Source organism: Rhinopithecus roxellana, chromosome 13, assembly GCF_007565055.1.
Source record: "Rhinopithecus roxellana isolate Shanxi Qingling chromosome 13, ASM756505v1, whole genome shotgun sequence".
Lineage (NCBI taxonomy): Eukaryota > Metazoa > Chordata > Mammalia > Primates > Cercopithecidae > Rhinopithecus > Rhinopithecus roxellana.
Genome location: NC_044561.1, coordinates 117,939,196 through 117,959,700, shown reverse-complemented (window position 1 = coordinate 117,959,700; position 20,505 = coordinate 117,939,196). Strand labels below are relative to the sequence as shown.

The 20,505-nt window shown below is 45.6% G+C and overlaps 1 protein-coding gene across 6 annotated transcripts in view; it reads right to left on the bottom strand.

The window, feature by feature from the left end:
* Positions 1-20,505, bottom strand: part of PKIG (cAMP-dependent protein kinase inhibitor gamma) — a 94,779-nt gene that overhangs the window by 13,583 nt on the left and 60,691 nt on the right. For all 6 annotated transcript variants that reach the window (XR_004052635.1, XR_004052636.1, XR_004052637.1 and 3 more), the window contains one exon: positions 15,727-15,796. The gene's annotated coding sequence lies outside the window, so the exon portion shown is untranslated. The remainder of the gene's footprint in view (positions 1-15,726; positions 15,797-20,505) is intronic.

Genomic DNA, 20,505 nt, shown 5'->3' with positions numbered 1-20,505 from the left:
TCCTGCCTGAGCCTCCCAAACTACTGGGATTACAGGTGTGAGCCACCACGCCTGGCCTCTAGTACTTTTATGGCTTCCTTTTTCATATTTAAATCTTTGATTGATCTAGAATTTATCTGTAATAAGGTATGAGTTAGAGAGCCACCTTAATTTTTTCTACCTATCTCAAATCATTTGTGGAGTAATCCATCATTTCCTCATTGATGTAAAAAGCTACCATCGTTACATACAAAACTGTCTATTTGGGTCTGTTTCTGAATCTTTTAATCTCTCCAGCTGATCTGTCTACTCATGTACTAGTATCGTGTTTTCTATTACATTAGCTTTAAATTAAAAAAATAACTGTAGAATGGTTTCCTTCTCATAGCTCAAATCCTTTTTGACTTTAGATTTTTTTTTTTCTGGCTGTTTTTGCTGGTCTATGTTTTCTAATGAACTGAATAGTCATTTAACTTGTCCCCCAATTTCTCTTGTATTGATCAGGACTGCACTAAAGATATACAGTAATAGCTGGTACCTACATGTAGATAGAAATCGCATTTTGGCGACATTGAGTCTTCTCTCTTTCCCAGCTCCTCTCCCACGAGGTCAGGCTTCCCTTTTGCTCCCCTGTGTTCTCCAAAGGGCTGGCCCAGTGCCCGGCATATGCTGGTGCTTGACTCTTACTTACAGAATGAATGATGAATTATTACATGAGCTCCACTTCTGATGTGCAAGGTAACTGCCTTCCACACATTCTCTCATGTAACCCTAAACACAATGAGTAGGCACTATTCTAATCCTCATTTTAGAAATGAGGAAACTGAGGCTCAGGCAGTAAAGCAACTGCCTTCAACTTCTTAGAATGCTCTTATACATTCTCCTAGTCCAATGCCTTGACTACTTGTATACCCCCTTAGTTCCATCCTTTACTCTCTTCTAATGTTTCTCTTACTGTTCTACACATCTCATTCTCTCTCACGACATTATCTTCCATTCATTTCAATGTCGATCCTCTCACTGCTGAGCTGCAGACATCTAGATGAATCCTCCCAGAGGATAGCAACAAAATTATGCTCTCCCTCCTCCAGGACTCTCTCTCATTCATTCTCTTAGTCAAGAGCCACCTCCACAATCAATTATGCAAGTCAAAAACCTATTACCCATAACACATGCCTGACTTCTTCCTCTCTGTAAGAAGGCATCCTGCACCTTAAAGCTCAATTACCCAGGCTCAATTATTTTCTCCCTTCAGGTCCATCCTCCCATTTTCTCCACGCAGTAATCATGGCCTCAGTTAGGCTTCATCTCTATCCACTCGATTACAACCTTCCCCAACTGTTTTTTCTGTCCCCAGTCTTCTCACTTATTCCTCATCCCCCACCCCCAATTCATCCTCAAGTCCTCTGTCCTCTACTTCAAGAAGGACATTCCCCAACATCAGCTGGCTCATCCTCATGCTCAGCTCAGAAACCTTCAATGATTAAAAAGAAGCATTTAGATCCATTTATGTATACTGGCATGGAAGGATGTTCTCAATATATGATTGCTAATATGCCCTAACACATGGGTCTACAGTCTTCTCTCCTGAGTTCTGAGTCTTCACTTCCAACAGTCCATGACCTATCTCCAGCAGGGAGACAGCTTTGATTCATTCAGGACCATCACAGGGCAAACACCTGTTCAATTAATGACAAGTTGTTGTAGAATCTAACCGAAAGACATCCCAGAGCTCATCTAGACAAGCCTCTCATCAACAGCTGCAGAAATGGAGGCTCAGAAAGGGCAAGGGACTTGCCTAGGGTTCCTGATCTAGCAGTCTTAACTCCTGGTCCAGAGCTCTTTTCCCCACATCACACGGCCCCCTTGGGAGTCCCTGATGACATTACAAATCTCTGAGGGGAATGGGTGGCAGGGCAGAAGGCATCTAGGGTGCTCGTCCAGCCCAGCTTTGCTGTTTACCAGCTGTGAGGCTGTGCACAACTCCCCTCACCTCAGCAAAGTGGGGCTAACAGTCACACCCTGCAGTTCAGGGGGCTGTTATGAAGATTCAATAATATGGTGATACAAAAAGTGTAGTAAGTGATGGGGAATGTAAGCGGAATTCAATTAATAAATGATTAGGATGGTTCATTTGGGGGCTGTTAGTATAACCTGCCTTTGGACATTTCATTCAGCTCCTTTGTTTTTACTCTGTTTAATGGTGCTACAGAAGATTAAAACTTCCTTCTCTGGTGCTTTATGGTGCTGTGTGGTAAGAATATAAATTCTCCAGAAGTGGTGACCCTGGCTGGCGTGTTTACTGTTATGTCCAGAAGGCCCTGCACATACTTGAAGCTCAATGAATAGTTGATGAATGAGTAAATACTAGAAGATGTTCTAGGTTACAGGGAAAGAAGAGCAAAGAATGTGCGGCCCTGCATCATAACAGTGGCTGAAGATCTGGTTCAATACCCGTGCAGTAGGGTGACCCCTGAAGAGTCCCCTTCTCTCTCAGCTTCCTTTCCCACCGTCTAAATAACGAAATTTGAAATATGATCTCCAAGTCTTCCAGTCTTTTTTTTTTTTTTTGAGATGGGGTCTTACTCTGTCGCCCAGGTTGGAGTGCAGTGGCATGATCTCCGCTTACTGCAACCTCTGCCTCCCTGGTTCAAGTGCTTCTCCTGCCTCAGCCTCCCAAGTAGCTGGGATTATAAGCATGCACCACCACACCTGGCTAATTTTTTTTTGTATTTTTAATAGAGATGGGGTTTCACCATGTTGGCCAGGTTAATCTTGAACTCCTGACCTCAAGTGATCCACCTGCCTCGGCCTCCCAAAGTGATGGGATAACAGGCATGAGTCACCACATCTGGTCTCTAAGTCTTCCAGTCTTGATATTTCATTTATTCATTCAATGTACTGAGCAACTTCTATATGCCAGGCACTGTGCCAGGCACAGGGTATATACTGGAAACTAAAAAAGATATTTACAATGTGTAAAGAGAAAAAGGCACTGAACAAGTCAATGAATCTATCATCACAGATTATGGCATGTGCTGTGGGAGAAGAGGACAGGGTTCTCTGCATGTGGATCATTCAATTAATGGCTGCACGATCAGGAAAGGCCTCTCTGAGGAGGTGGTTTTTGCTGAAATCTACAGAAAAGTTGGATAGAGAGTGACCCAGAGAGCCAACAGGCAATTTGAGTTTAAAAACAATCTAGAATCTCCTGGCTCAGCTTGAGCCCTACGGGGTGCTAAAGAACGAAGCTCTTTCTTTTCCTCATCCTCAGGAGGTTTTGGTGTCTTGTGGGATCTGGATGATTGCCAGACATGTGATTGACCTTGAATGCCCAGGACAAAGGGTGAAGCCCTTATACTCTGTCCCCAGACCTTTTGGGGCCCTGGGGTCAGAGGTTATGGTGCCTGCAGATGCCTGCTCTGGGCATTTCCCCACAGGAAGCCACTTCTCCAGTGGGTTTGTAATACTCCCCCCAGCTTTGTAAACTGAAGAGGCCCCAGTATCTGCCAAGAGCTACATGGTCTGTTCCAAGTCTGCAGCTATTAGTCCTCATTGCTCAGGCAGATTCCATTACAAGCTCCAAACTGTTTTCCAAATATACTAGAAAGGTCATTTCCTGTTTTTTTTTTTTTTCTTTCTTTTTCAAAAATTCAATATTTGCAGAAAACATACAAAAAGCAAAGACTTTTACAGAAGGCCATGAAGCACAGAAGTGGGACTTGGTCTCATGGGAGAAGTTTTATCAGGGGTGGGCAAAATGTTCTCTAAGGCTTCTCTGAGGGACGAAAGGGCCGTGGAAACAGAAATGCCAGGGCCTATTGAACAGGCATTCATCAAATTCCAAGGGCAGCGGCTTCTCTCTGTGATGGAAAGCCAGAAAAGAGAGGCACTGAGGCCAACAGAAAACTCAGGGCCCCAAAATAAGAACATTCCATGAACCTGGGAAAAGGGAGGGCTGCTGGTTCTAGCCATGTGTGGCCTGCCCAGAGCTGGCTGCAAAGCCCTACCCAGCGCCTTAGGGGCACATCCAGTACAAGGTCACCAGAGAGGAGCCTGACGCCTGCCTGGGCAGTGCCTGCTGCCATTCAAAGAGTGGTCCTGGGTGAGGCTTTGTTTGGAGGCAGAGAGGCCGGGCCTTGGTCTCTGCACCTGCCAGGCCTAGACCCAAGCAGGCCTGGATGCAGGCAGTGATAGGGAGGGAAAGGCAGGGTGCTGGGGTCAGACAAGGTCCTGAATGACTTCTACGCTGACTATCCCCAGGGACACCTTTCTGTTCTCCTCTTCCAACTCATTTCTTCTCGGACCACTCTCCTCAGGGGATTTCCAGACACCACACCCTTTGGGCCTCCCTCCAACCACTCCGCACAGGCACCTGCTACTGCCGGTACCTTTGTGTTAGGTTGCCAGTCTCTTCTGTTTTCTCCCTAGGGGCTCTTATCCTTTCCCTGAAATAATCTATGTTGGTGACCCTCAAAGAGCCCCAACCCTCTCTTAAGAGCTCTAGATTTGTGACTCAGCCTATTGAGCGTGTCATTTGGTTATGCCACCAGCACTGCAAGCTTCAGACCACAAGTCACCAGCCTGATCGCCCTGGCCTTCCCAGCTGAGCAAGAGCACCACCATCTGCCCAGCTGGAAACCCGCAGCCATCCCTGACCTCCCTTCTTCTTCACCACCCATTGACAATTCTTTACCAAGTCCTGTCATTTCTTTTTTCATTTTTATGTTTTTGTAGAGACAAGGTCTCACAATGCTGCCCAGCCTAGTCTTAAATTCCTGGCCTCAAGCAATCCTCCCACCTTGGCCTCCCAAAGAGCTGGGATTAGAGGCATGAGCAACAGTGCCCAGCCTAGTCCTTTTGTTTCTACCTGCAAAACAGAGCTTGAATCTGCTGACCTCGCTTCTCCACACACACCACCCAGGCTCCAGGATGTCTCACCAGGACTCTCAGCAGAGACCCTGACCAGAGTCAGAGTCCTGTGTCTCTCTCATCCCTAGCCCAGGGTCTATTTTCTATATGGCAGGCAGGGTAACGTTCTCAAAATGGAAATTGGGTCATTGGAATTTCCCTGCTTTGTTCAATCTCTGATGCTTTCTATTTCACATCGAGTGAAATCCACACTCCTGATGCCAGTCCCTGAAGTCCTGCAAGGATCTGGCCCTGCCTGCCTCTGCAGATGAGACTTTGTCTCATTTCTACTCTCTTCTTGGTCCATTTTGCTCTGGTCACACTGGGCCTCTCTTTAAATCCTCAAACCTCATTTAATTCCTGACCTCAAAGCCTTTACTAGACTATTTCCTCTGTGTACTACATTCTCTGTAACCCCACTCCCTATAGAGCCTCCTAAGTGGATAAGTGGATTCCTGGCCTTGGTTTTTCAAACGTTCTTGCTCTAGGACCTGACATGGGCTCCTGTAGGGCACGAAGCCTCCTGAGTTCCTCTGCCCCCAATTACTGCATGTCAGGAAAGCCCTGGCAGAGCTGCCCGGAGGCTAATGCGGTGTGGTGGATGCCACAAGGATTTCAGAATCTCAGCTGCTGTCCCTACAGCGGCACATGGTGCTGGGCACCTCACTTGACTGCAGACACTGCTTCTATAAAATCAGAGGGCTCACACCTGCCTTAAAAGGTGGCTGTGGGGATTAATTGGAGCCAACAGTTATATTCTTTTTTTTTTTTTTTTTTTTTGAGATGGAGTCTCGCTTGATCACTAGGCTGGAGTGGAATGGCGCGATCTTGGTTCACTGCAACCTCCGCCTCCCAGGTTCAAGCGATTCTCCTGCCTCAGCCTCCCAAGTAGCTGGGACTACAGGCGTGCACCACTACGTCCAGCTAATTTTTGTATTTTTAGTAGAGGTGGGGTTTCACCATGTTGGCCAGGATGGTCTCGATCTCTTGACCTCGTGATCTGCCTGCCTCAGCCTCCTAAAGTGCTGGGACTACAGGCTTGAGCCACGGTGCCCGGCCTGTTATACACTTCTTTCTTACTGCATGCCAGACTGTGCTGAGCATCTTACAAGCATTTAATTTTATAGTAACTCTATGACATAGAACGTATAATTATCCTGTAGTACAAAAGAGGCAGCTGAAACTCAGCGAGGTTAAGGAGTTTGCCCAAGGCCATATATCCAAGGAGTGTGGAGCCAGATGGAGCCTGTGCTATTAGGCTATAAAGCAGGGGAGTGAATTAGTATCATGCCTGGCATGTAGTATGGGTTTACTGAAAAGTACCCATTCCCTTTTCTGACCTTCTTTTTCCCCTGTCCCCAGCTTCATAATAAGGCATTTCTGAAGGAAGAGCAAGAAAGTAAGCAAGTCCTTGGAAAACGTTCTACAAGGCTGTCTAAAACATACACCGAGACGGATTTTACCCATGCTTATACAACCTCCTGCTTTGGATATTCAGCTGGATACAAACCTTCAGAATCTTTTCAGTGATGCTGGGTTGATTCTCTTGATTCTACCACCACATTCTACTCTTTGATATTTAACTTCACAGCAACAGTAAAAATAATTATTTTGGGGCATGAATTTTTTAAAACGCTTACCTCCTCAGCAGCTACATCCTCCTGGCAGGGTGGTGTTACTATTTCACGTAGGGCCAGGGCTAGGGACTGGAATTGTGACACAAACTCTCTTCAACCCATGAAAGTCTATGCTTCCAGGAGGTCTCTGGAAAGCTGAAGAACAGTCCAGCTGCATCACTGCTTGGTGGCCAGGCATGTTGGGTCCTCCCCAGGCCTCCTGCTGTGTCTGTATTATCAAACTTGCTGAGGCTCAGCTACACAGCAAGATTCCCAGAGAGTGCCAGTCTCTGTCTTACTGTGAGGGGACAGGAAGGAAGGGAAAGTGAGATCACTTCCTGGTAGGCCTGCCTAAGGCCTAGGGGCTGGGCCATACTCCAGGTCTGCCCATGCCAGGCTGGGCACCTCTGGACAAGGCTCTTCCCCTCAAACCTCAGGAGTCTCAAGTGTGGAATGAAGGGGGAAACTGGGTATCTCTGTGGTGGTTCTGAAACAGGTCTGCAAATTATCTGACATTCCTCCTCTCAGGAGGTAGAGTTTAATTTCAATTTCCCCAAAAGAGCTGGCCTTAGTGACCTCTAACAAATAGAATGCAACAAAAATGATTTTGTGTCACCTCCAAGATGAGGCTATAAAGGGTTACATAGCTTTCACCTGGCTCTCTCTGGGGACACCTGCCTCTAGAGCTTTGAGCTGCATATGGGAAATCTGAGGTGGCCATGCCGTGAGGAAGCCCAAACAGGCCTATGAAGTAACCACAGGGGAGAGGTCCTGAGATGGCCTGGAAAGAGCAGCAGCCGGCCAGCCTCCAGCAGTGCCGGCCCCAAGCTACTCCAGTTCCAGTCACCATCTAACTGCAACTGCATAAAAGATCCAAGCCAGAACTGCCCAGCCAAGCTGTTCCCAAATTCCTGACTCACAGAAACCATGAGATACAGGAAACTATTGCTGCTGTTTTAAACCATTGAGTAACAGGGGTGATGGATTACTCAGGAGTGGATAACCAAAGCAATCTCTAACATTACTTCTAGCTCTGGGGTAAGGGAGGTAAGAGACTTCTAGCTCTGAAGGAAGGGCAGAAAAGCAAGGAAGTCCTTGGAAAACTGCCCATCCCTTCACAGTAGGATAGAGACTGCCACTCTCTGAGAACCGTGCTGTGTATCTGAGCCTGGGCAAGTGTAGATCATACATCCACAGCAGGAGGCCCAGGGAGGACCCAGCATGCCCGGCCACCAAGCAGTGATGCAGCTGGACTGTTCTGCTGCTTTCCAGAGACCTCCATGGAAGTACAGACTTTTATGGGTTGAAGAGAGTTTGTGTCAATCTAGTTCCTCTAGAATTCTATAAAATGCATCTCCAAAATACACTGTGGAAAATGAAAAGAAGCAAGAGATTATCTCTATAGTATTCATCCATTCCTTCAGAAAAATTTTACTGATCCCTCAGTGTATACTGGGCTTGGGACTAGATGCCACAGATACAAAAACAGTAAGATACCATTGTACACGTGAGGGAAGTCCATGGTCTAGTTAGGGAGCTCAGTTCATAAACCTACAATTTTTAACCAGTGGTAGTAAGGGGGCACAAATCACAATTATCAGAATCACTACAGGACAGTTTCTAATAGTAATTCTAATAAAGCCAGGTGGGGAGACCTGGTGGGGGATTATTATTATTCTAATAATGCTGGGTGGGGAGGCCTGGTGGGGGATTATTATTATTCTAATAATGCTGGGTGGGGAGACCTGGTGGGGGATTATTATTATTCTAATAATGCTGGGTGGGGAGACCTGGTGGGGGATTATTATTATTCTAATAATGCTGGGTGGGGGGACCTGGTGGGGGATTATTATTATTCTAATAATGCTGGGTGGGGGGAACCTGGTGGAAGATTATTATTATTCTAATAATGCTGGGTGGGGGGACCCAGGGTGTGCTCTCTAGCTAATGATCACTGTCCTCATCAGTTGCTGTTACTGATGGTTGGGTATCACAGTCCACACACATGATGAGAGAGAGGAGTTTAGAAGCCACTTCTGTTTACACATCTAAGTATGCCAGGCAGAGGGCACAGCATGCAAGAGGCAAGGGGAGCCTGCTGACCAGAAAGACCAGTAGAGCCGTGGGGCTGGGGAGCGGTGAGAGGGAGAGGAGGTGAGTGGAATGACAGTCACTGGGGCCTTTCAGGGTCTTGAGGGCCAAGACTTTGAATTTTGTTCTGACTTTGATTTTACCCTTAATATGTGAATGCTTCCCTTCCATGCCAATATTCAGAGGCTTCTCACTAGTGGAGGGTGAGTGAAGCCCTTCAGACAGTGAGGGAGTCTCTTCACACACTGCTCAGACACTGCACTGTGTGTCCATGGCCACTGTCAGCAGTGGTTGGGGCCCTGCTGTCTCCAGCTGCAGGAAGGATGTCCTTCCATCCTTCCTGCTTCCTGACAGAAGTAGGGTTCCAAACCCAGAACTCGCTACATAGGTAAATACTGGTTGAACAACAGCCTCCCTTGGAACCTGGAAGAGCAAGCCAGGGACCATCACTACTTGAGCAGAGTGTAGATGTCATCCGTACCTCTGGCCCACATTATCACAGTTTACATAAGGTTCCTAAGCCCTTGGTTGTTCAGTATTCCAGGCCTCGACCCCACACCTCCAGATACTGAGTCTTCATGGGACTGCCAGCCCCCTGTGAACAGTCCTGTGTAACTCCTGGTGGCCCATGGCATAGGCCCCTTAGCCTGAGTCCCCCTTCCTCTTCCCTGACCCACCAGAAGAGATGAAGTTTCCTTGTCTGCCACCTGTAGCACCTTGACTTCTTCCTAATAATAACCACAGTCAAAATTCATTCAACAGTCATTCAACAAATACACACAGAAATGTCCCATGAGCCAGGCATGATGCTGATATATTTGCTCATTATCTGCCGTTCCAACTGATTCCAAGAGGGTAGCTTGTTTGTCACTGTGTCTTCGAAATATAGCACAGCTCCTGACATATAGATTTTAATCACTCAGTGACTAAATAACCACCTGAGTCCTGGCTCCTGACCAAATTAATAATAACAATGATAAGAGTAAACAAAACAAAAATGTATTTAAAATTAATTTATTTAAAATTTAATAAAATTTTTAAAAAATGGCTCCCACTTATGGGGTGAATACACTGTGTTCAAACATGCTGGCATGTCTGGGGTGCTGAGTGTGCATTTTCATGGTTGTACTTGGGGCATCCCACAGCACAGTTGTACTTTTACAGCATAAAAAGTACTTGGGGCGCTGGATGCGGTGGCTCACGCCTGTAATCCCAGCACTTTGGGAGGCTGAGGCAGGCAGATCATGAGGTCAGGCGTTTGAGACCAGCTTGACCAACATGGTGAAACCCCGTCTCTACTAAAAATACAAAAATTAGCCAGGCATGGTGGTGCACACCTGTAATCCCTGTTACTCAGGAGGCTGAGGCAGAAGAATCGCTTGAACCCGGGAGGTAGAGGTTGCAGTGAGCCGAGATCATGCCACTGCACCCTAGCCTGGGCAACAAAGCGAAACTCCATCTCAATTTAAAAAAAAAAATGTACTTGGGGCATCCCAAAGGACAGCTGTACATTTACAGTTGTAATTGTGAACTTCAGCAATATTTGATACTGTATCCCAGTTCATGCCTAAGCAGAAACACTAGAGGCCTGGTGTGCTCTCTCAAGATTCTGGCATCTGAGAGGCTGGTGGCCAAGGGAGCACAGTGGCCCACAACACTTTGGGTTCTCTCTAGACCAGTGTTCTTAAACTTTAAGGGTCACAGACACATTTGAGTCTGAGGGAAGCTACGGATACTTTGCCCAGAAAAGAATATATTCTCTGCGTGTGTGTGTAACCATACCTATGATTACAGGGGGCTCTTAAAGCCCTAACGCCTACCCATAAGCCCTAGCTAAAAACCCCGGCTCTAGACATCACATAACCCTGCATTCTTAAGGTCTGGAGGCTCTGGCCCTCAACTCTCCCAGCACAGCTGGAACAGAAGCCTTCCTAAAATGGCCTTGGCCAGAAAAACAGTCCTGGGAGCTGACTGCTGCATCCTAGTCACTGCAGACATCTGCACCCAGGGGATTCTCAGGGACCCTGAGTCAGAACAGGTCACAAGATGGGTGGCTTGGAAAGTTGCTATGGCAAGGCCCTGAAGCCTTGCTGATAAGCACCCGAATAGTTCCAACCTCAAGGCAGCTTCCCTCCAGATGAGACCCTTGCTATGACAACAGTGAAAAGGACTCTTAAGAGAGGTGCTGGAGGCAGAGCAGAGGCCAAAAGAGGGAATTCAAAGGAGCTGGAAATCCCCTAGACTCCCAGGACTACTAGTACCTGGAGAAATAAAGGCTGGATTTTCTGCCCCAATTGCAATGAGACAGAGCTGAAAGGGGGTGAGGGGTGGGAACGGGGGAGGCAAGTAAGCTATGGATCAGAGCCTGTATGAATTGGGGCTCCACCAATTGCTAGCTGTATAATGCTGAGAAAAATCACTTAACATCTCTGAGCCTCAGTTTCTTCTTTTGTAAAACAGAGATATCAACCCCCAACCCTTAGGGTTGTTGTGAAATTAAAGGAAATTCATGCATAAGTTTTTTGAGTCCTTTCCTCCTAGGAATCTGAAAAGGTAAGGAATGAAGGAAGTATAGGATGATAGTTGAGAGCTCACTCTAGTCTCAGACGAAACCTGTTAGGCAAAATTCCTGACCTCTCCGAACCTCAGGGTCTTCAACTGTGAAACGGGGACAATGATACTTTGTAAGGTTCTACTGGGATTGGAAATAATGGATGTATAATGCCTGGCTCACACGACAAGATGCTCAATAAAAGGTGGTGGTTACTATTATCAGAAAGGCAAAGCTAAATTCAAGAAGTCGTTTTGGTGTAGCTGAAAAAATAGAAGATGTGGAGCTAAAAAAAGCTCAAGTGAAATCTTGGTTATGCAACTTTCCAGCTCTGGTACATAGGCTAAATGATGTAATCTCCAAAGGCCTCAGTTTCCTCCTTGGTAAAACATGGATAATAACAGAAACTACCTAATTAGACACTGGATGTAAAGGTTTAGCCCAGCATTGGCACAAGAGCACTCATCCATATGCTATAAACCATATTCTTTGAGTTTACACAACAGCTCAGGGTATGACTGATGGCTTCCTGTGACCTGGGCAGATTCTTTAAATTGTTTTCAGTTTTACTAAGGTATAAGTGACAAATAAAAATTTTACATATTCACACTGTGACATGATTATCACAATCGAGCTAATTAACATATCCACCACCTCACACAGTTACTTTTTGTGGTGAGAATACTTAAGATATACTCTCTTAGCAAATTTCAAGTATAAAATACCGTATTATTAACTGTAATCATGCTGTACATTAGGTCTCCAAAATTTATTCATCTTATAACTGCAAGTTTGTACCGTTTGATCAACATCTCCCCATTTCCCCAACAACCCTTCTACTCTCTCTGAGTTCAACTCTTTTAGATTCCACATATAACTGAGATCCTGTAGTATTTGTCTTTCTGTGTCTGCCTTATTTCACTTAGCAAAATGTCCTCCACGTTCAACCATGTCTTTGCAAATGTCAGGATTTTCTTTTTTAAGGTTAGATAATATTCCTGTGTGTGTATGTGTGTGTGTATGTATGTGTGTGTGTATGTGTGTGTGTATGTATGTGTGTGTGTGTTGATTACCATAGTATTATAATTTTTTTTTTTTTGAGACATGATCTCACTCTGTCAGCCAGGCTGGAGTACGGTGGCATGATCACGGCTCACTGCAGCCTCAATGCGATGCTTGGGCTCAAGTGATCCTCCCACCTTAGCCTCCTGAGTAGCTGAGACTACAGGTGCATGCCACCATGCCTAGCTAAGTTTTGGATTTTGTTTTTCTAGAAACAGGGTTTCGCTATGTTGCCCAGGCTGGTCTCGAACTCCTAAGTTTAAGCAATCCACCTGCCTCAGCCTCCCAAAGTGCTGGGATTACAGGTGTGAGTCACCATGTCCAGTCTATAATATTTGAAATCAGGTTGTGTGATGCCTCCAACTTAGATCTTCTTGCTCAAGATTGCCTTAGTCATCTGGGGTCTTTCATGGTTCCACAAGAATTTTAGGATTATTTGTTCTATTTCTGTAAGCAATGCCATTGGAATTTTGATAGGAATGGAATTAATTCTGTAGACGGCTTTGGGTAGTATGGACGTTCTGACAATATTGATTCTACTGGGCAGATTCTTTACATGGCTTGGTTTGGACATAGCCTCAACTCTTTCCAGAACTAGGCAGTAGAGATCTTGTTCAGCCAGGCAGGATTCTCATTTTTTACTCTGTCCACTGGCTTCACTGGCTCCTCTCAAAGGAGTTTTCCTCATGGCCAGGAGACAGGGAGTGACTTCAGTGTCCATGGCAAATCAGATTAGGGGGTGTCTTTCCGGCAGAAGGAATAACTATGTGCTTCCCTGGGGGCATGGCCTGCCCTCCTTGCTGAGGTGCAAAGCCAAGTAGCCTGGGAGATGAGCAGGCACACTCCTAGCTGCCAAGCAGTTTGCCCAAATGGTGGGAAGGCAGCTGCCCTGTTTAATGCACCCGGGGAAAAGGACTGATTGAGAATAGTGCTAAATGGGCGCGCTGGCCCCAGGATTCAGTTCTGGACCATGTTTTGGTTGTCTGAGGGCTCTGTACAGGATTTTCAAGGTTTGTAAGAGAATAGCTGCCCCTTGATTCCTCTGCCCTGTCTGAAAGATCTGAAGGGGCACCGCAGAATGGCAGGCATTACACACAGAAGTCAGAGAGCATGGACTCAAGACTCCGGCCCTTCTCCTTCTTCCTAATTGTGTCACTACCAGTAAACAGTTCCACCTCTTTGAGTCTCAGTTTCCTCATCTATCAAATGGAGATAATATATATGTACTTCATAAGATCAAACTAAATGAGGCTGAGAAGGATGTAAGTGCTTATCACGCCTGGCACATGGCTTAAATAATAGTTTTAGCAGCTTTGCCCAAGCACTCTTTCGTCGTGCGTGTGGCCAAGCACATACCTGGCCTTCAGTCTGTGTTTGCTCCCTCCCCTCTGTAGACTGGTCCTTCTTGGCTGCAGGGAGAGAGAGCTGTGAGACTGATCCTGAGGCTAGGGCTTCTTCATTACTTTCATCCCAGGGGATAAGCTGCAGTGACAGGATGCACTTAATATGTGCTTGAAGATTTCAACAAATCCTTACATGGCAAACAAAACAGAGAGATTTCTCTGGAAGCCCTAGCTGGGCATGTAAAATATCTATGATATTTTGAGATATCATGATGATATCTCATGAGATGAGAGAAAAGAAGAGTAATACTTACTATCTTCATGTAATAGATAAGGAAACGGAAGCTCACAGGTGTGAAGTGACTTGTCTAAGGCCACCTGTACACTCTGCTTTACACTGGGTGCCCCTCCCACCCACCCACCCAGCACCACTTCCTCTTCTCTCCCCAAGGAGGCCATCTTATCTCAGACTTCGGGCTCTGTCCTCTGCCTTCTTGAAGGTCTGAGGGAAGGAGAAGCACAGGCGCTAAGAAGAGAGGTGAAGAAGAGAGGGAAGGAGGAGCACAGGTGCTAATAAGAGAGTGGGCCAGGCACAGTGCGGAACTCTCTCAGTCCCTTACCCAAACTGGAGCTAAACAGTCTCCTTCCTAAGCCTGACTCACAATTCTTCCCTGCTTAAAACCCTCCAGTGACTTTCCATTCAGAGCCATCAGGATAAAGTTCAGATTCATTCACGGCCACCTCCAGACTCCACTCCAGCCAGGGCACCCCCTCTGCACTGTGTTCAGCCCATGGAAATTCCATGGAGTGCTGCACCCCCCAAGCCTCCAGGCCTTCGCCGTGCTTCTCCGCAAGCCCCCAGCCTCTCCCTGTCCACTCTTCTCCAAGTCATCTCCTGCATACCTTTCAAGCCTCAGCACCCTCTGCCCACTAGCCCTCTGGACCTAACACAGACTACTGCTACTAGTCTACTGTCAGCCATACCCATAAGCTTCCTGAGGGCAAGGACTGTGCCACTTCTGCTTTGTTATCTGGTGTCCAATTTATAGAAGATGCTCCATAAATATCTGCTAAATTAATGTAAAAATGAAAAAACTTTTCCTGGCTGAGGCAGGAGTATAAACTGAGCTGCACCAGACACAGCTGCACTGTACCCCTACAGTGCTGAAGAGAGAGAAAATCACAAGACCTTCTCTCTCTCATGCAGCTTTCAGTTCTCACACCATCCTTAGCTTGTGGACAGATGCACAGTGGATTCCGCAAGCTCTTCAGAGTGAAGTGCTCATCCCCAGGCTCTTTAGCCTCCTTATGAAAATTCCAGCTGTGGAGAAGGTCCACGTGGGTGTAGGCCAATCCAGAATAGCCTTCAATTCTAATACCTTAACAACTACATCCATGGATGCCGATGGATGCCCGGTGGGTAAAAAGATCTTTGTGGACCCGGTACTTCCAACTTGACAATTCAAAGAAATGCAGCAGATTTGTTGATAAATACTGCTGCTTTAGGTAAAAAGTCGATTATTATGCTACCCTGAGTTTAAAATTATTAACTTATGCCAGAAACACTTAGACATCGTAAACTATGGACATTGACCCAAGGTGGCCATACTGCCAGGCGGGCCACTTGTGCTTTGTGAATGGCAATTTGTTCTCAGCTGGAGGGACTGCATCTTCATCCCTTCTCACCAGACTACTGGGATGAACCCATTTCTTTGGGTTGGGTTTTGCCTGCTTTTGCTCCTCTATTACAGCATTAAAATGAAAATTCCCATAATGTGCCCTGGTCTTTGTGAAAACAGCGTTACAGAAAACACTTGGCGGAGAAGAAAGCTGGCACCAGGCCCAGCGTTGCTAATAACTCCTGTGTATGACTGCACCTGCTTAAGTACATGGCCGGGAAACCCATCCCCTCCTAAGCCACCAGAGGTAGACTGTCTTTCTGATGCTATTACAAAAAACTGCCTGCAAATGGAATCTTGACTGTGAAATTGCAGCGTGATGTTATGTATATAACTTCTGAAAAGAGCCATCCTGCTTTTTCTTCAGAGGGTCAAAATCTCCCACTAATTTCGTTTGGAACTTATGTATTTTCTTCCTTCAACCAGAAATAAAGATATTCAGGCAAAAATGTGTGCTGCTCTGGCAGTAGAGTATGAACAGTGCCACTACCTACCTGGTTTAATTTCTTTTTCCTGCTTGCATCTCTTCAGATTTTCCACTGTTGACTAATCAGTATGGGAATTCTAAGGAATCAGAAGAAAAGCAAGAATTAGAGCCAGACATACTCTGGGATTATAAATTGAAACAATCTTTTGGGAAGACAAGTTGACAATACCTATTAACATGTTAATGTGCACACATATCCTTTGGGGTGAAATTCCTGGACACGTCACATTCCTGAAATGTCCAGGAATTTATACTACAGATATATTTACCTAAGTAAAAAGATACTCAGTGAAACATTGTACAGTAGCAAAAGCAAGGGGGGAAAACAACTTAAATGTCTATTAATAGAAAAACAGTTAAATTATGGTGTATCAATACCATGAGAAACTAAACAGCTATTTCAAAGAATGAAGGAGATTTCATTGTACTGATATGGAAAAATGTACATGCTTGATTGTTAAAAAGTATATTATAAAATTGCATATATTGGCCGGGCGCGGTGGCTCAAGCCTGTAATCCCAGCACTTTGGGAGGCCGAGACGGGCGGATCACGAGGTCAGGAGATCGAGACCATCCTGGCTAACACGGTGAAACCCCGTCTCTACTAAAAAATACAAAAAACTAGCCGGGCGACGTGGCAGGCGCCTGTAGTCCCAGCTACTCGGGAGGCTGAGGCAGGAGAATGGCGGGAACCTGGGAGGCGGAGCTTGCAGTGAGCTGAGATCTGGCCACTGCACTCCAGCCTGGGCGGCAGAGCGAGACTCCGCCTCAAAAAAAAAAAAAAAAAAAAAAAAAAAAAAAAAAAAAAATTGCATATATTATCTTTTAATTTTAAAAAATCGTTACTTTTTTTAATTTAATTTTTTTTTTTTGAGACGGAGTCTCACTCTGTCGCCCAGGCTGGAGTGCAGTGGCCAGATCTCAGCTCACTGCCAAGTTCCGCCTCCTGGGTTTACGCCATTCTCCTGCCTCAGCCTCCCGAGTAGCTGGGACTATAGACGCCCGCCACCTCGCCCGGCTAGTTTTTTGTATTTTTTAGTAGAGACGGGGTTTCACTGTGTTAGCCAGGATGGTCTCGATCTCCTGACCTCGTGATCCGCCCGTCTCGGCCTCCCAAAGTTCTGGGATTACAGGCTTGAGCCACTGCACCGGGCCTACATTTTTTTAAATTTTAAGAGACAAGGTCTCACTCTGTCCCCAGGCTGGAGTATACTAGTGCGATCATAGCTCACTGTAGCCTTAAACTCCTGGCCTCAAGCAGTCATCCACCCTCAGCCTCCTGAGTAGCTGAGATTACAGGTGTGAACTACTGTGTCCAGCTCAAATGTGAACGTGATTATTTATGTTTAGAAAAAAGAAAAAAGTACAGCATTTGTGTACATGCACATTTTTAAAAAGTATACATACTTTACACTTTAAACAATTTTCAGTATACATAGAAAAGAGCAAACCGCAACCAGTGGTTCCCCCTGGGAAATTTCTCTCTTTCGAAAAAAATTCATCTCTTTTGAGAAACTATGAGAAAATAAATGAAAGACTTTCACTTTGTACATTATCTATTTCTGTTTTGATTGAAAACTTTTAAAGAGGCATGTAAAACTTTTAAAGAGGCATGTGTAACTTTCACATTCATTACACATGCTATGCAAAAAATTCTACATCTAGCTAACATATCAAGTGTGAGGGCAAAAGATATTTTCAAACAAAGACTGGGCAAGTTTACCATTCACAGGCCCCAAGAATACTCTCCAATAGAAAGGAAACTGAATACAGAAAATAAGTGAGATTTTTAGAATCAATAATGAGCAAAGGAAGGAATAATCCAGCACCCTTCTTTACTCCCTCTCCCTCCTTTACTCTTGGTATAACTGACTCCTCTTCTCAGTTTTTTTTTTTTTTTTTGAAATGGAGCCTCACTGTGTCACCCAGGCTGGAGTGCAATGGCACGATCTTGGCTCACTGCAACCTCTGCCTCCCGAGTTTAAGCGATTCTCCTGCCTCAGCCTCCCAAGTAGCTGGGACTACAGGCACATGCCACCGCACCAGGCTAATTTTTGTATTTTTTTTAGTAGAGACGGGGTTTCACCATGTTGCCCAGGCTGATCTTGAAATCCTGACCTCAGGTGATCCACCCGCCTCGACCTCTCAAAGTGTTGGGATTACAGGCATGAGCCACCGCGCCCAGCCCTCTTCTCAGTTTCAATACCACCGTTTCAAGGAAGACCTCAGCCACACTCTCCTCTTTCTCTCCCCCTGCTTATTGACTTCTTAAAGCCACCAGTTGTACTTGTAACTTCATGCAGGTAAAGGCCATGCCTGTTTTATTTAACATCATCCACCTATCACCTTGCTCAGTGCCTGGCGGGTATTAGGTTCTCAACAAATACTGGCTAAATACGTGAAAAATTTATTGAAGGCTCAGCTCAAACGCTACTGCTCCTCCAATTTCTTAGGCTTTCTACAGGACTCTGTCCCCATCTTGGGGCATTTTCACAATGTGTTCATGTTATCTGAGTCTTTTTTTCCTGTCCGGCTGTGAGCAACCTCAAAGTCTTATATACCGTGACATTCCCCATAGCACCTTGCAGGATGCCTAACACATAAAGGGTTCTCGGCAGTAGATGAATCCATGCACACGCACAGGAAAGTACAAATGACGGCCGCAGGCTCTAACCAACTGCAGATAGTAGTGACTAGAGCCCAGAACACAAGCACCTTTGAGATATGCAAACAAACATGAGACTCTGCCCAGGGAGAAATTAAAATTAGAGCTAAACTTGAAATACAGCGGTGTGGGTGGGGGGATTGGGAGACAGGCCCTTATTCAAAAACAGAGAAGTGAAATCACTGAGTGATGATTTATTTTAAGTGTGTTTTTCTGTACTATCTAGCTTTTCTTCCCTTAAACATATTCTAATTTTGCAATCAGAAAAAAAAATCCACAATAAATGTTATAAAAACAAACCAACGGAAAATCAGTGGTGATTTTAGACTACAAAAGTCACCCATCCCTCTGTTTCCTTACTACAACTTTGGACTTCAGATTCAGGGCCCTCTCAGGTGGGGCCCATACATTTTGTGAGGAAGTGTTCTTTCCTCTGAAGCCACAGGGGATAGGAAGGTGCCAGAAATGAGTGCTTCAGCAGGGGCAGCTCTCAGTTGCTCCCTAATGCAAATGCTGGCAAAGCTCCCAGAGTCAGGAACTGTAGGGAGAGAGCAGAAGGAATCAACCCAGTGCAAGATCAGGACCTACACAAGATGCTGATCCAGTGTCTGGCATTTTAGAGCACTTGTGCATATTTCTTTTGCAGTACTTTTCACATGCCATTAAAATTATTCACTCCTCTGCCTATCTTCCCTTGATGGACAGAGAATTCCACAAGACCAGAGGCAGTGTCTTTACCCTGGTCCTCTAGCCCAGTGCTTAGTACTAACAGGCTCTCAACGTACATTTATGGAATGTTAAAGGCCACACTGATAAAGTACTAAAACAGTACTAAAACTGGCCTAGGTCCCTGGGACATAGTAAGAATACACCAAATACTTTCTTCAGTGCCATGAAGGGCCATTATTCAGTTCTGAAGAGCCAAGCTAAAACGTGTAATTTCTTGAAAGATTAAAGAGACTTTTTAGGAAAAGGGGCTTCCTCCAGTAAGAGCGGATGCACTATGTGTTCTAATCTGCAATTCATAATCAGTCAGCATAGGTGCCGACGGCAACTTCCAAAGAAACCACTCTTTGAAGGAGCAGTGCTCCAAGTTTTCCTAAGGCATTTCTGAAGGATTTCCAGGAGGTAGTGAGCTCAGCCTAGGGTCATGATTAATAACCTGTTTCCCAGAACTTGAGATTTTCCACCTCAGTCTCCACTTAGGAATTCCTTCTGGCCCTTCGTGAAAGCACTTGGCAGAGTTAATTGGGCCAGTTCAGCTTCTTGTCTGTCACACCCAGCACATGCTACCAGCTTCTTCCTTAAGTGGCTGGGCCAGGGTCCTCTGGTCCCAAGAGAACAGCACCCACTTCTGCTTTTGGCCTCAGCACTGGCTGCCTGATGTGAGGTTCAGCACCACTTGACTGGGTGACAGGAAATAATGTTTGAAGAGCCAACATGGCAGCTCCAGGGTCCATCACAGGGGTTTCAAAATGATGAGTTCAAAGATAACTTCCAGTTCCTCATGCAAATGCCATCCTATGTCTGAGGGGGCAGATGCCTGTGTACACTGGCTGACATTCTCTTTCTGGAAATTGAGAGCAGCTAATCCTAAGCATGTATTTTTGTACCAACTAAGTGCTTTATGAGCCCTATCTCATTTCATCCACATGGTACCCCTTTGAGGTCAGTATGACTGTGACCCCCCACTTGCCAGAAAGAGAAGTAGGTTCTGTAAGGTGAAGTGATCAGTCTAGGATCTCCCGGCTAGGAGGTGGTGAAAGCAGAGCTCTTACCTGCTATCCCTTTCCAATTTCTCACCAAACTCTAAATTGTCTAAACTGAAAGAGATGGTGGACACCAACCAGATGCAGGGTTGCAAATTCCCACAGGGGCCAGGGGCCAGGGAGGAGACTAGAGGGCACAAGTGATGGGGCAGGGGAATGCACAAATGGTAATGAACTGGAGAACACACCTGCCTAAAGGCATTCAAATTAAAACCAAAACACTACTCTGACTTCTGACTCAAGTTCACTCATCACCATTTAACAGATGGAGTGACTGAAATCTAGGGAGGTGACATGAAAAAGGCACTGCAGTATGGTGAAATATTCAAGGACTTCGGGGATAGCCAGCTCT